The sequence below is a fragment of the Amblyomma mixtum genome, chromosome 7 (genome assembly GCF_055824585.1).
Source record: "Amblyomma mixtum isolate Tamu chromosome 7, ASM5582458v1, whole genome shotgun sequence".
NCBI lineage: Eukaryota > Metazoa > Arthropoda > Arachnida > Ixodida > Ixodidae > Amblyomma > Amblyomma mixtum.
In genome coordinates this window covers 34,849,113-34,865,259 of record NC_143018.1, presented here as the reverse complement: position 1 = coordinate 34,865,259, position 16,147 = coordinate 34,849,113, and the positions used below count along the sequence as shown (strand labels likewise).

At 50.1% G+C, this 16,147-nt stretch overlaps 1 protein-coding gene across 7 annotated transcripts in view; it reads left to right on the top strand.

The window, feature by feature from the left end:
* LOC149335624 (uncharacterized) overlaps positions 1 to 16,147 on the top strand; it is a 366,902-nt gene that overhangs the window by 75,690 nt on the left and 275,065 nt on the right. For all 7 annotated transcript variants that reach the window (XM_089552213.1, XM_089552212.1, XM_089552215.1 and 4 more), the window contains exon 2: positions 2,340 to 2,440. The gene's annotated coding sequence lies outside the window, so the exon portion shown is untranslated. The remainder of the gene's footprint in view (positions 1 to 2,339; positions 2,441 to 16,147) is intronic.

Here is a 16,147-nt window from a genome sequence, read left to right as displayed (position 1 = left end):
CGAACGTCGCCTCCCGCGCATGCGCACTTGCGTATATTGGTGCTTTGACACCTGGCGTGCCCTTTTTCTTACGCCGCGGTCGCCGTTTCTTTCTTCTGGCGTTCTGCCTCTCTGTGTATGTTTTCTCCTCGTTCGTTTCCCTGTTTCTCTTTCTAACGCAATTCGCGATCTTGAAGACGGGGAGAGAGGGGGAAATTTTACATACGCGTCCGGTGTACGCGAGTGGCTTGGCTTGAGTGCGCGCACGAGTTTTACGCGCGTTGCATTCCTTCACGCGCGAATGAAAGGGTGAAACGCCGCCGCCGCGGGGCTGTTTTGATGAGGGTAAAGAAGAAAAGAAAAAGTTGGACGCATAAACTTCGTTTCTTTGCTTCTTTTCCGTTATACCGAAGCGCCCCGGTTTTGCCCGTGTAGCTCGGCGCCGGTTACAGGGCTGTGTCTCTAGTATGGGCTTCCATATGCGTAGCGGGAATGTTAAGCGCGAGTGTTCGGTTTTGTTGCTGCCGAAGCGTGGGTTTGCCGGCGGTAATGCTTTAAAAGTGGAGTGAAAGTGAGCTGAACTTGCCACCCATGGGCGTTTATAATCATCCTCTCTCACTATTCTCACTTGCTCACTCACCTGTTGTCTCACTAACTCGCTGAATCACTGACGCTCACTTCATGTCTGACTCAGCTTCTTGTTGAGTAAGTCACACGAAGTTTTAACTGATTGTTTCTCATTTGATCAGCCTCTGAATGGCTCACGTACTCGCCGAAACTCTCTCTGGTTGTCACTCACTCACTCACTCACTCACTCACTCACTCACTCACTCACTCACTCACTCACTCACTCACTCACTCACTCACTCACTCACTCACTCACTCACTCACTCACTCACTCACTCACTCACTCACTCACTCACTCACTCACTCATCGTCATCATCATTAATTCGCGCCTATGCCGAGGCAGAAATTAGGGGCCGCTGTATTCCATTTATCTGCCACCTCCTCATGCCTTTGCCAACATCCGAGCCATGCTGTTGCGATCGGGAACCACGGGATCTCGTCGTTGTTTACGCGTGTCATCGTCTTCGGGATGTTGACGTTGCTGGTCCTTGACTCTGTGGGCATTAACCCCCCCCCCCCCCCCCCCCCCCCCCCCCTTCCTTTCCCTCAAGCCCCTTTTCTGGGCTCGTGTATCGTTCTGTTGCTTATATGTACCCCTTTCGTGGTCGCTTCTCGCTACAAATTAAAAGGGTCCAGCTTGGCACTGCCTGGTGCGTGCCTGCTTATCGACGACGCGGGGTTAGCGTAGTACTTAACCCATCCGTGCGGCGGCGTTGGTGCTGTCGTGTCTTTTCAACCGTGTTCGCGGGGGGTGCCATAACTTGAGGCGGCCGCTTTTTGGTCCGTCGTACGCGGTGGTACGGCGACGGCAGGCAGCGGGCAAATGGAATGGGCGAGGGTGGGGGGAGCAGGAGTAAAGGAACTCGGCGACCGAAAAACACGACCGAGGAGTAATGGCGCGCTCGGCCGCTCGCGCCGTTGCTCTAGCTGTTTACGACCGCCTGGTAGTGGGTGTTGTATTGGCGGGGTTACCGAGCAGGGAAAAAAAAAGAAGCAAGAAAGACGGGGCAAGAGAAATTAAATGAGAGAGCTGCCTTCCCTGGTGGTGGATGAAAAAGTGGCGTTTACCGGAGCGCGCGTGTTCTTTTTCGACTGGCGTGACTTCTGCTGTAGGAGCGTGTAGGACGGACGGGCATCCGGATGTACCCGTGTACGCTCGTAAACAAAGTGATTGGCAATGATGGCGACGAACGGGTGTTTGAAATTACTGGAATTGCGACAGGTTTCTTGTTCTTCTTTTTTCAGCCGCCCGTTTACGCGGGTGGCAGCGGTTGGTACCGATGTATAGCCATTCCGCGTTTTCTTCTTCTTGTACGTATATTTTTTTCGTTGACTCACTGGCGGGGAATGATCCGCTTTCGATTAATTATCTGCTTTTGATTAAATAATGAATTGCTCGCATTTCGCCGTTTCGCGTGTCGAAAACAAGGTCTGATAAAGACATAACAAATGAAAACAGATAGAATAACAGGGAAGGAGGAAGCCAGAATCGTATTCTAGCTTGCACGGCCGCTTGCGTTCGCAGCGGAATGTGGCATAAACACGGGGGAAGGTTGCGCGCTATATAAAGTGATATATTGTGGGTTTCGCTCCGATAGTAATTCGGCATCGCTTTTGCGTCTAAGCCTCGTTGACAAAACTCGCGGAGAGCGGTAGATTCACGAGTCGATCTGGGAAACAGTTTCATCAATGTTTTTTTCTTTTCTTTTTTTTTTCTGCGCCATTCGTCCAGGTGCTGACGTCACGTCCACGCCTCCCAACCTGCGAGAAAGTGGCGACCAGTCGGGGAGACGTCCAACGCCCGCGGTTGGCTTCGGTCTGTGGATTAAGTCGGTGAGTCCGGTGGCTTCGTTTCTTTCTTCGCGAGCTGTGCTATAGAAGAAGAAGAAAAAAAACACGAACGTCACGTGACCCGCAGACATATGTTTGTGGAACGGAGTATTAGCGAATGAGCTTGATTTCGAGGCTGTACTTGCATGCAGCCTGGAATATACCGGGTGTGCTAGCTAACTTTAGCCGAGGTTAAAAACTTGACGTATTCCAGTCGGGGATCCGGAGCAAATTTTCTTGCTCCGCAAAACCGAAGAGCGCGTTTCAGTGGGCGACTTGGATTCAGTTCCTGAGTTGGGATTGAAAAGCGTCGGTATGGTCGCTATAGACTCCCTGGACATCTTGCTCCTTCGTGCATTTGGAGAGGTGTTCATTCCGGATAGCCGTTTGGAACTCTCATTGATTTCGAAGTCGTCCTCGCATACAGCCCTGAATATACCGGGTGTACCAGCTTTCTTCAGCCACGATTAAAACTATGCCGATGCGCACAGTACGTGTAGGCGACTTCAACCGTGTAGTTGACCGCAGGTTTTTATATTTTGTTTAATCGAACAAATCAACGCTGCTACTTAACTGTCATCGTGCAAGTTGCGCAGTGCGCCGTCGAATCGAATGTAATGCGTCCCGTACTCTTTGCCAAAGTCGTGTTTCGTAGACTTACGACGGCGGGTGTACAGCTAGCGTCAGTGTAAAAGGGAACACATAATAAACATTCAAAGGAGTAAGTATCGCGAACCTGTGATCGACAAGCACACCTTTTTATCCTTTTTTTTTTTCGAAAGAGGTGTCCTGTAGGCGAATGATGCTTACAGGGCATTTTAAGCTGAAGGGCAGAAATAGCAATAGAATTCGTTCTTTTGTGCGAACTGACTGTTCGCGCATATTGCAGCTCACTGTTTACGTGTATAGTTGGTCATAAATCTCGTTTTAACCAGCGCGAAACTCGTGAAAAGTTCTGTCACATTTCAGTTGGGAGTGACAGTCGAACGTTCCTCTCAGTTTTGAATGAGATTTATTGCATGCATGCTGCCCGGAGTGCCATCCGAAAAGGCGCGTAATAACGCCATTCACCTGCTGCGGTTGCTTTTCCGCTCATGGTGTCTTACAAAATCAATAACAGCCTTAGGTGACTGCTTTAGCGCTATGCAAATGAACGTGTCGTCGGTCGGTTCATTCATTCATTCATTCATTCATTCATTCATTCATTCATTCATTCATTCATTCATTCATTCATTCATTCATTCATTTCTAGCGAGCCCAAACGTGCACCTTCAAGTATTCACTTTTTTTTTTCACGCTTAAAACGGCGCGTTTCTTGCCACCCTTATAAGATCCGGTCTCTTCCAATTAACCTAATCGCGGCGGACGGGTTTTTTAAAAAGCTGTTTGGTTAATCTGGAGTAATGTATTCGCTGCTATTTGTGATAGATATAAGATTGACAGAATTCAGGCACGATCGGGACCTGATGCGAAGTTATGCCCTAATGAATGCCAATTCTAAAGTCTGTAATCGTGGTCCCGTTTGTTCTTCTTAACTTCAATGATATGTGGGGTGCAGAGCAGTATTGTATAGGTCTCTCCTTCATGCTATCATGTCCCTGTATTCTTGTAAATGAGTCCGGATCGACATAGCGACCAGACTTCGGCGTATACCGACCGGAGAAGGCGTCCGACCGAAGTTTAAATTACGCAGAAACGTGCTTCCCGACATCGCCTCGAAGTTTCTCATTACTGCGTCGTTGATGCAGCTTTATGCAGCTAGTATCGCATAATATGCCACAGCTAACCCGCGTTCGTGGGCTCCAAAACTTTGAACTCGGCCACTTTCCGTTCCAACTCTCCAGGGGGACCGGCACAACTTCGCAGATATCGACCGGCGCTAATTTGCCCACCTCTGGCTGTAATAACGACATCCAATCTCAGCCGTCTTTATCGCTTTTGCGAACCAGCGCACGCCGCTCGAACATTTTTTTGTTTCTTTTAAGTTACAAGTTAGCGTTCGTTGTATCAACTCGGAATGTCGCGAAGTTTCGTACACGAAGGCTTACAAGTTTCGAGGCGTTCGGCGTGCACCGTTTCCGTTGCGCCGTGTCGAGCAGTTCGCGCCATTAGCCGACTGGCGCGGCACCTTTGTCGAATTGCCTCGTAAACGCGTTCGCGCTCCACGAGCTAATGATTTCCTCGCGAAAGGCCCGAGGGGGAACGCTGCGCTGTGAAATCGCGCGCCCGGAAGAGCACGCCTGTGGACTGTGCCGTACCAGTTGTGTTGCGTCCACTGGGAATCCGACGCGAACGCTTACGATCTAGCACTCACTCAGACTCCCTCACTCAGTCGTCACTACTCACTCACCCATGCTCGCTCAATGAGACGCTGGCTCGCTCTCTCTCTCCCATTATCTCCTACTCATTCACTCGATCCTCACTCTGTCACCTCCACTCACCCACTCATACTCGTTCACTGACTCGCACTCATGTACAGAAGTCACTCACTGAGTCGCGCACTTGCACTCACTCACTCTCACCCACACTCACTCTTGCTCCACTCACGCGCACGTACTCACTCACTCACTCACTCACTCAATCACCCTTCCTTCCTTCCTTCCTTCCTTCCTTCCTTCCTTCCTTCCTTCCTTCCTTCCTTCCTTCCTTCCTTCCTTTCTTCCTTCCTTCCTTCCTTCCTTCCTTCCTTCCTTCCTTCCTTCCTTCCTTCCTTCCTTCCTTCCTTCCTTCCTTCCTTCCTTCCTTCCTTCCTTCCTTCCTTCCTTCCTTCCTTCCTTCCTTCCTTCCTTCCTTCCTTCCTTCCTTCCTTCCTTCCTTCCTTCCTTCCTTCCTTCCTTCCTTCCTTCCTTCCTTCCTTCCTTCCTTCCTTCCTTCCTTCCTTCCTTCCTTCCTTCCTTCCTTCCTTCCTTCCTTCCTTCCTTCCTTCCTTCCTTCCTTCCTTCCTTCCTTCCTTCCTTCCTTCCTTCCTTCCTTCCTTCCTTCCTTCCTTCCTTCCTTCCTTCCTTCCTTCCTTCCTTCCTTCCTTCCTTCCTTCCTTCCTTCCTTCCTTCCTTCCTTCCTTCCTTCCTTCCTTCCTTCCTTCCTTCCTTCCTTCCTTCCTTCCTTCCTTCCTTCCTTCCTTCCTTCCTTCCTTCCTTCCTTCCTTCCTTCCTTCCTTCCTTCCTTCCTTCCTTCCTTCCTTCCTTCCTTCCTTCCTTCCTTCCTTCCTTCCTTCCTTCCTTCCTTCCTTCCTTCCTTCCTTCCTTCCTTCCTTCCTTCCTTCCTTCCTTCCTTCCTTCCTTCCTTCCTTCCTTCCTTCCTTCCTTCCTTCCTTCCTTCCTTCCTTCCTTCCTTCCTTCCTTCCTTCCTTCCTTCCTTCCTTCCTTCCTTCCTTCCTTCCTTCCTTCCTTCCTTCCTTCCTTCCTTCCTTCCTTCCTTCCTTCCTTCCTTCCTTCCTTCCTTCCTTCCTTCCTTCCTTCCTTCCTTCCTTCCTTCCTTCCTTCCTTCCTTCCTTCCTTCCTTCCTTCCTTCCTTCCTTCCTTCCTTCCTTCCTTCCTTCCTTCCTTCCTTCCTTCCTTCCTTCCTTCCTTCCTTCCTTCCTTCCTTCCTTCCTTCCTTCCTTCCTTCCTTCCTTCCTTCCTTCCTTCCTTCCTTCCTTCCTTCCTTCCTTCCTTCCTTCCTTCCTTCCTTCCTTCCTTCCTTCCTTCCTTCCTTCCTTCCTTCCTTCCTTCCTTCCTTCCTTCCTTCCTTCCTTCCTTCCTTCCTTCCTTCCTTCCTTCCTTCCTTCCTTCCTTCCTTCCTTCCTTCCTTCCTTCCTTCCTTCCTTCCTTCCTTCCTTCCTTCCTTCCTTCCTTCCTTCCTTCCTTCCTTCCTTCCTTCCTTCCTTCCTTCCTTCCTTCCTTCCTTCCTTCCTTCCTTCCTTCCTTCCTTCCTTCCTTCCTTCCTTCCTTCCTTCCTTCCTTCCTTCCTTCCTTCCTTCCTTCCTTCCTTCTCTTTTCGTCTTGCCTTGTTTCATGTTACTCTTCAGCATGTCCGGCCCGCGCCGCTCCAAGGCACGAGGTGGCAAATGCTGGGTTGGTGTTTAACATCGCAAAACGCCTTCAGCACTTGCCCCGCACTGTACAACGTCGTCAGCTTCTGAAGAACAGTCTATTCCACAGCAGACAGAGCGTAAGAAGAAGCCGAACTTGGCCACGCCGCGTTGGCGTTTAAGCGTTTATACGGATTGAATAACAGGCAGTGTGATACACCGTAATATAGAGGGGAAAGCAAGTGCCGGAGCGCTACGTAAGTGCAACTGATTGAAAAGTACGGCAAGAAATGTGTGCAGCATAACTCCAACCGCAGTAAACGAAAGCGAAAATGAGAGGAAAGCGAAGCGCGTTCGGAATGGGCTGTGGTCACGCGATGGTTTGCGAGGCGGCTTCGAGGGCAGCGGCGGGCAGATTGAGTTGCGAAAGGCGGAACCTTCATGCATTGATTTTCTTATTGAGTTTTACGTTACACTGGCGGTTGTTTTCCCGTATAGTATCGGCTTCCGCAAAGCGACTTCTCGGCTTTGGTCAGCCTAAGTGCTCATCAACGTGGCGCTCAGTTTGCGACTGCTTTTAGAAACGATTGAAGGACCGTGCGACTCAAATCCCGTGGTTGCAATAGTGAATGCCTTTAGTGAACGCAACTAGCACGGCGTGGCGTGTTTTAGGAGGGGCCGACGTGCTTTGCAGGCGCGCTGAAAGAGGCTTTTCCGTGTCGCACCGTCGTAGCCTCGGCGCGACTGCACTTTAATTCGTGTAGGGTTTAGAACTGTGACTGCTTGTTTTTAGTCTATACAGTCCAAGCTCACGCCATTGGGACTGCGTTCCGTTATTTTTTTTTCGAAGGCTTTGATTATTCATAACTCAGTGCAGCTCGTTCCCGTTCTTAGAATGGCTAATAGGGTCCGTGTGTTCATTAGTCGCGCATGTTAGGAATGCTGTCGAGTTTCTAATCGGGCTTCGCGTCCGCAAAAAAAAAAGAAAATGAAATCTCCTCCCGCGCAATTATGCGATTGTAGGAGGAGGTAATTAACGGAGCTCTAATGGCACAGTGCGTCTCCAATACCTTCGGGAAAGCATTGATGCAGTGCTACTTAACCGTACGGCGTACTAGTCATAAAGTATGGCTTTGGTCGCATATTAAAAAAGAAAGGCACGTTTTAAGACCGCCACGGTACTCTTTCTGGCTCTCTCGATACTGTCGCGCTGGTTCCAGGGAAACTGTCTTTCAGAAGTCGGTTTATTGACCTGAAAACGCGCACCAAAGTAATTGCGGTAGGCACCATTATCAGGGAGCCGGTTAATTGAAAACACGGCTGTTCTATTTTTTTCTTGAGCGCGCACGTGCACATCAAGTCTTCTCTTTCTCTTGTGTTTATTCAATAAACTGCGTTGTACTGTACTAACTTTGCGTTATTATTGTTATTATTTTGCGAACAGTAAAATTTGGAAGCATTTTGAGTAAACTCACACGCCGTAACGGGTTCTGTATTTGTTGACCTTTTGTACCATCGCGTGTTGCGCGGCCGCTAGAGCCACGCGCGTGCAGGGTGGCTTGCTTGGGAGAGGAGGTTCGGGACTAAAACGAAGGTGTCCGGCACCCAGGGTTAGCGGTCGAGCCTTGATGCAGCAAAAGCTATTGCGGCACCCCTGAAACTTGGCACTCTTGGAGGATGGTGAGCGAGGATGAGCAAACATCTCATCCCTCAACGCGTCGGTTTTAATATGCGTCGTCGGTCATAAAATTCACCCATTGGCCGGAGGAAAGTCACGTCACCAGACAGGAAGTGACGCCATTTTCGTCGAAGGCATCAAGAGCTGCTGATGATATCGAATTGCCAACACATAGCATAATTAGGTGCCCCTTTAAATTTTTGAACTGCTGTAGGGAGAGCACCGGTTTTCCAGCTTTGCAGCAGGTATGTACAAAGACCTGTGGCTAAACCGTACCGGGAAACAATGCTGTGAACTTCACCATCGACACAATCATCAACCGGTCTCAAGGATCACGAGAAGACAAAGTATGTGTCCAAAGACCTGTGGCTAAACAGTACCGGGCATCGTTGCTGTAAACTTCACCATCGCCACAATCATCAACCGGTCTCAAGGATCACGACAAGACAAAGTGTCTCCAAAGACCTGTGGCTAAACAGTACCGGGCATCGGTGCTGTAAACTTCACCATCGCCACAATCATCAACCGGTCTCAAGAATCACGACACGAGAAAGTCTTCAGACACTGATCTTTCAGAGGGGCCTCGTCATTCGTTAGGCGCGACCCTGCGGATTTCTTGAACGGGTTCCTCTTGGACCGAGTAGTTGGTCTGTCGCATAACGTACAGGCATGAAGGAAAGAAGGTGTTGCTACTACTGCGTTGCAACTCTTGCTTCTCATTATACAGCCGAGCGAGTAAAACAGCCCTCCCCCCCCCTCCCCCCCTCCCTCCTCCTGACGTCCAGCGGCGTGTGCTCGAGTGAAGATCTGGGCCGGCGGGTGTAACTTAACGTATAGCATTCGAAGCAGCTCTGTGATACGAGGGTCTGCCGCCGGAAGACGGGTGGATATCAAGTGCGCCGCAACAAAAGGATGTCAAGAGGGCGGACAGGGCCGACGCGAGGGGCGGACCGCAGGAAAGGCAGCTGGGGGGATAGCGTGGATCCACGCTGATGAGGAGAAAGGCGATCGTCCGCGCGCGCGCTGGAGTGGAAGTGCGCGGAGCTCCTTGCGGCACCTCGGGTGACCGAGCCGTACTGGTATACCCTCCGTCATTGTGTGCAGTGTGGTGAGAGCTATACTACTGGGACTAGCTGGTACATCATCATTAGGTTTCGCAAAGCGCTATAGCTCCGTGCGAGGAAAGGGCTAGAAGCCGGTGTCCGGTAGCCGGTGTCCGCTGTGTCACACTCCGCGGCTTCTTGTATAGTCTTCACTCTAAACAGGAGGGAGTAAAAAGGTAATAAACCGACCTCTAACGCACTCCATTTTGGGGTAAAACTGGTGTAAACTGACCTCTAGCGCATTCCCTTTTATATAAAATGGAGTTCTTCCATACAGGCGTATTTCTGTTCAGAGTCGAGGCATTTCTTGGAGTAATCCGCGTTGATGCGATCATTCCAAGACTGAAGACGTCGTCCGCATGAAATGATGTCATCGCGTAGCAAAGTCACGTCAACCGTTGTCGGTAAGATGGCCGGAGGGGTTACACGACGCATTTAAATGGGAGTCAGTTGACCCCTCGCAACACTTAGATGGTCGTGGTCCATACACATGACCCGTATGACCCCCCTCACAAACCGTGCTCTTCTTAACCCATTTTGCGACGCGTTCCAGATGAGGTCGGTCTATCGGATGCAAGGCACGAGGACGCTAGTGTTGTCGCAAGCATACTTATAGACATTATAGCATACTTATAGCAGACGCACACATACTATCACTTGAAGAGAGAACCGTGCACACTAGAAACACGTTCGAGCGCGTACAAGAGCTTATGAGAGAAAGGCTACGAACTTATGTTCCAACGCAACAGATAAAACATGAAAAGAGGAAACAACGGCACACACACACTGCACGTTCCAAAAGCATGAAAAGTGGCAACGTTTTCAAGGGGTCTTTATTCGGTTGTCTCGGGAGGATACATTGCGCATTCATAAGTGAATAAAATTTATCTCTCTTACGGTGTCTTTTGTATAAATCCCTGCTTTCATCCTCGTGGTTCCGTGCCTGCGAAATTAGCATAGTTTTCAGCAACGCTGTAACAGCTATTTTCGCACTTATCGCACTCTAACTTTCCATAAGCGTAATGACATGCATACCAGATGACAAGGGGGCATTATTTGCTCTAGAAATCGCTTTGGCATGCGTGTTCTTTTCAATTTTTGTTTTACATCTATTTATATCAGCTCCTATATGTGTTCCTTTTATGTTGATCGAAACTTTGTTTAACGATCTGACTGTACTTGCTGTTGAGTGATGTGTTTGGGAAGGGGGGAAGGGGGCCGACACTGAGTCAGGCATTAATTTGCCTTTATGTCTGCCTCCTAGGCACCTATTACTGCTGCCTGAATAAAATGACTTTGACTTTGACTTTGACTTTCTCTCTGCAAGCGGCAGTTCGCTCACTACCTTCGAACCGCTGTTCGATGCTTTGATTAACAGTTGGATTCTTGAGGGTTTTTTTTACGCGAATTGCCGAGCCATTTCGCGGGGCTGATGAAAGGCCATACTGCGCATGCGCTAGGAGCAGTGACGTCACATCGCGCGCAGCTCCTCGCGCCGCCGCCGCCGCGCTCGCCAGTTCGCATGCGTAGTAGCGGCGCATAGCTAGCGTGCCGGGGCCGCCGCCGCTGCCGCGCGCTCTCCATCACCTCTATCTCTTCTCGTTGCTTTCGCAAACCTCCAGGTTTAACCAGAGCTAAACCACTGTTTCTCCTGTTTTCAGTATTTTGAACTTGTTCCTTTTGTGCTATACTTTGTCCCATACCTGCCACAGCCTCAAGTTAGGTTAAGAAAATAAATAAATAAATAAATAAAACTCGCTACTAGGGAGTTTTAGAATAGGGGACTGTATTGATTAGGGGGATACGGAAATAGCGGGAGGCCAGTGCGTGTGCCCAGAGCATTAGCACTGACGCGTTGCTATTCTCTTATCCTCCTAATCGACGGGATTCCTCTGTTGTAAAACTCCCTAAATCTGCAGAGGATAATCGCGATGTTTTAAAACCTGAAGCGTTCGGTGGAGGACGCCTTAAATGCAAAGAAAGAAACAAAAACAACGTGTGTAAGTAACAGACAGGTAATCGTCGCACACAAGAATTGCGAGTCACGGGAAGTGCACTGGCTGTTTCGCCGTTATTTCCACGTGGAGTCGTTTTTTTGTTTTTTTCACCTAATCGTTCTTGTTCCGCGACATTTATTACACGCACAAAGCCGAGTGCAGCTGGAATCGTGCGAACCGATCCAGTCGTAAAAGTGAAAACCGGTGTCAAGTATCGTTTGCAGCGTGTACTGCTTTGAGTGCGCCTTTAAAAAAAATCACATTCCAGACGCTTTCTTCATGCTTCAAATGCCTGTGTCTGCCTGCGCCTGGTAGGAGGCAGTGGTCGAGACACAGCGAAAAGGTTTCTTACCGTCTTGCTACTATATTTTTTTCCCTGTTGGTTTGTAACTTATATCTAGGGTAATTGAAAAGATGGCCGTTGAAATGAAACGTGTGAAGTATCTTCTTTTTCGGTATCGCATCACTCTTCAGTACCGCTACCGCTTGCAGCGCCCTCACCTCCCACTGCGCACGCGCTGTTGACGGGAACGTGGCGCCATCTGTCGCTATCAGGACCACCTGCGCATGCGCACTGGTGGCTCGCAGTACGAGGTAAGTGGTAGCGGCACGCGCTGTTCTAGAGGCTGTAGAAGAACGAGAAGAGTTGTTCTGCTTCACTAAGCTCGGGCCATCGGTCTTACGGCCGTCTCTGAACGATACCAGCCCCTGTGTCGTAAATATATCGCATAGCGGCCTAGGTGTCGTCAGCACCCGCCTGTAGTGCTGGCTGTACGGGGAATCACGTGCTCCTGGCAAAAGTGATATTCCGGACTGACATTTGAACTTGTTACGACTTCAGTTCCGTCACTTACGTCACATTTCATAATCGACAGTAGATGGTTTTAGCAAACCGGAGACTTATTAGCGGAGGCGTATGCTGGTTTACTAGACCCCCTCCTGCGCATGCGCAATTGAATGGGTAGTGCGACTGCGCATGAGCAGATCCCGTACGTAAAACCGGTTGACGTCTACGCTAGTACGTCTCCGGTTGGCCAAAAGCATCTAGTTTTAGCACAACGTAGATGTACTAACGTACACGTGCACTGGACTACAGAATGCCTACTGCGCATGCGCAGTAGCAGGTCCGCGGTCATGTGGGGCGCAAACCTGCCACTGGGCGCGCGCAGTCCTCATCTTGCAATCCAGTGTACCCCTCTGCCAAAAGTAACCGAGCAGCAGGTTCTTGCTTCTCAAACGTATAACGGAGCATTTGCAGCAGCCCCAAAGACCGAACGGTGCCACAATGTAAGGACGAGGTCTCACCTTTCTTTACACAGAGTCAGAGCTTAAGGGCTGCCTCGAGTGCTTCGCTATGCGGGTAAGAAACAAACCACCTACGCCGGGTTACTTTTGGCAAAGACTGTACGTCTGCTCTACTACGTATCCGCTGTGCTGAAAACCTCTCACCTACATTATCGTGCCGTAGCGTACCAAGCAGTGCCGTGCCGTATCATGCCATGTGATCTACAGCACCATAACGTACCGTGCGACACCGTACCGTGCGTGCCGTGTGCCGTACAGGATCGAGTATGCCGTACTACGCGACACCGTACCGCGTCGCGCCATGCCGTACTACGCCGTACCCTACCGTTCCTTGTCGTTCTGTACCTTACCGCACTGTACCGTACTGTACTGTACCGTACCCTATGGTACCATACCGTATTGTTCCGTACCGTATTGTTCCGTACCGTATTGCTCCGTACCTCTAGGTCGCCGCAATGGCCGGCCCGGTACGCGGCACTCGCCTCATGCAGCGCTGCGCCCAACTCGTTGCGGCCGAGTCGTAGGCCATTCGGCGCACGTACCCGTACCGTAGCCACGGAGGAGCGGAGGCGCCGCCGAGTGTGTTGTCCGTATGTGTGTGTGTGGGTCGAGGGGTTATCGCTCGTCGCGGTCGAAAGGAGGAGTCCGTCGATCGCGCGCCGGAGTCTGGCGTTGCCGCTCGCCTGCGCCTCGGCGCCTGCGTTGATTGTGCGCTCTGTCTCTCGCGGTTCGCCGCGCACGCGGAGGCCCCTTCTCGGTCTGATCGATTCCGGCCGTATTGGGGACAGGCTGATCGCTCATTGGGGCTTTCTGCGATTCCTGCCTCTGGAAGCACGGGGAGCAAGAGAATGAAGAAGGCATGAAGGAAGGAGCAGTGAGGGAAGAAAAGAAGAAATAAGAGAAGGGAAGAAAAATATATGAAGCGGGAAGAAGGAAGGATAGAAAGAAAGAAATGAAAGAAGGAAGGAAGGAAAGAAAGAAATAAAGAAAGAAAGAATGAAAGAGCGAATGAAGGAAGGAAGCAAGAAAGAAAGGAGTTTAGAAGGCAAGCAAGAAAGGAACGAAGGAAGGAAGGAAGCAAAAAAGAAAGAAGGAAGGAAGAAAGAAAGAAGAAGAAAAAGGACAGAAAGCAAGGAAGGAAGGAAAGAAAGGACAGAAAACAAGGAAGGAAGGAAAGAAAAAGTGAAGAAGGGAAGAAAAGGAAGGATAGAGGAAGAGAGAAAAGCTGGAGCGTCTGCGCACTACGAACGTTAAGGGGACAGGCCATAGTCGCCGACATTTCGAAGCTTCCGATGCCTTTTGTTAACCTGCCTGCGCGCATTCCCCGCGATTCGGTGATACTCGATCGCGCTCGGAATTTTCTGCCGGGATAGCTTGCTCGCTTCGCCACTCGCTCTCACGCTTCGCCTGTGGCCGCCCGTGGGTCGCGTGATCTGTGCGCCTGTTCATTTAAAAAAAAAAAATCTGTAGACTTAAAAACTTCCCCTGCCCCCTTGCGCACTAAATTTAAAATTCACGATTGAATGGGCCGAAAATGACAGCAACAAAGAAGGAATGATACAGCACCTAAAACCCTTGCAGCCAGCGGGCATTACGGGGGCCGAGATTACCGCAGTCGTGTAACTAACTCTACGGCGGCCGAACAGAGACATCTATCGGTATTGCCTCTGATTGCAGCGACTTGGAGATGCCGGCGATTTGCATTAACGCCGCCCGTTCCCAGTCCGCTAATCCAGCTGTAGCTGAATTCGCACTCAAGTATAGGGGAGCATCCGGTGGCGTAATACGCGGTCGTTCGTGTGGAGTGTGACTCAAGGAAACAGGAAAAGGCCTTGCTCACGCATGCTCTATAGCTCACGCTTCTAAGCGGCCCCCGCGAATAGCGGCTGAGGGAGGGGCCGTGGTCCTTTTAGTTCACTGAGTTGGTGTGGAAGACAGGCTACCCTCGGAGACAGCGTAGCTCCGTGATGGAGAGAGAGAGAGAGAGAGAGAGAGAGAGAGAGAGAGAGAGAGAGTATGGGAGTCGTGTGGAAACTACACGGAGATGCTATGGTAGCCATACGGAAAACATGCGAAAGGCGTGCGGATTTCTATATTTCTTTTAGTTCGCTAGAACTTACAGTGACCATTCCCCGTATTTAGACGTTGTGTGTTTGTCTGAAGCCGTTTTCTGGCAGGCGGCAGCTCAATTAATCGTGAGAGGCTGCTCGCGAAAAGCAACCTGGATTACAACCAATCCCAAGCAACCCAAGACCCACTGTTGGCAGCACCTGCCATCGCAGGGCAGTGGCGCATCACTTAACCGCTGCACCACTGCGCCAGGAGTGGTACGAGGACTCGCAAGAATATCGCATGATCGTTATTAACTGTAGAATACTCCTGCAACCGATTGCATTTCAGTCCCATCCTAGCATGTACACTCTTATTACTCCTGTAATATGGGAGTGAAAAGGGGAGTAAACTGTCCTGTACTCCCTTTTTTTACAGGGTGTGCGCTAGAGGACAGCTTACTCCCCTTTTCACTCCTTTGTGCTTGGAGTATACAGAAACGCCACCGCCTTTCTTCCCGGGTCTATGTGAACCAAAATGAGCTTAACCGTCTAAAGCATGGACATCACATTCATTAGCAAACCAGCTGTATTCGTTAGCAATGTCCGCCTCGCTCTAAAATTCACCTGCACAGGACGAGCTGACGTACACCTATCAAAGTTTAAAAATAAACTGCGAACAGTTAACAAAATAACCCTGTGTATGTCTACTGTTTAATAAGTTCAGCTGATTGTCAGGGCTTGTCTATGTCTCCTTTCCGATCCCGATCTTTGATACGGTGTTGACGCACGATGAGGACCCAGTAAAAATACTTTCCTAATCAAACTGACGATAATTTGTTCACGTTTCTGCAATATAGAGGCCACTATAGCGACCAGATCGTGGACGCTATATATGAACTTTCATACATTTTCATTGTGTGCGTATTACACGATCGATATATAGGTTATCAGTGGCGTCATTCACGTAGCGCTGCTTGAAACGTCTCTACAGTCCGCGATGATTCACGTCGTCCGTGAGTAAGTCTCGCGTAGTAATCACGATAAGCGACGTTCAAAAAGGTGCCTGCTACTGATATCGCGATCCACTGCAACACTTGCACGAAAGACGTGGACGAACGGGAATGTAATGCAGGGTGAGCCGTGTTCTTCAATCTGTGTCCCGATAACGTATCAACCAGTCGCCAGTTTAACTGTAGTGTTGAACTTGCCCCAAGCTTCATGAATCCGCGGTACACTCGATATGGTCTCAGCAGCACCGCGCTACTATAGGTTTGGTTTGCTTTATGGGGTTTAACGTCCCATAGCGACTCAGGTTATGAGCGACGCCGTAGTGGAGGGCTCCGGAAATTTCGACCACCTGGGGTTCTTTAACGTGCACTGACATCGCACGGTACACGGGCCTCTAGAACTTCCCCTCCAAAGAAATTCTAGAGGCGCCCGTGTGCTGTGCGATGTCAGTGCACGTTAAAGAACCCCAGGTGGTCGAAATTTCCGGAGCCCTCCACTACGGCGTCTAGTGAACTAGATAGCGCTACGCATTCAGCGAGAGCCGCCGCGGTGGCTCAGC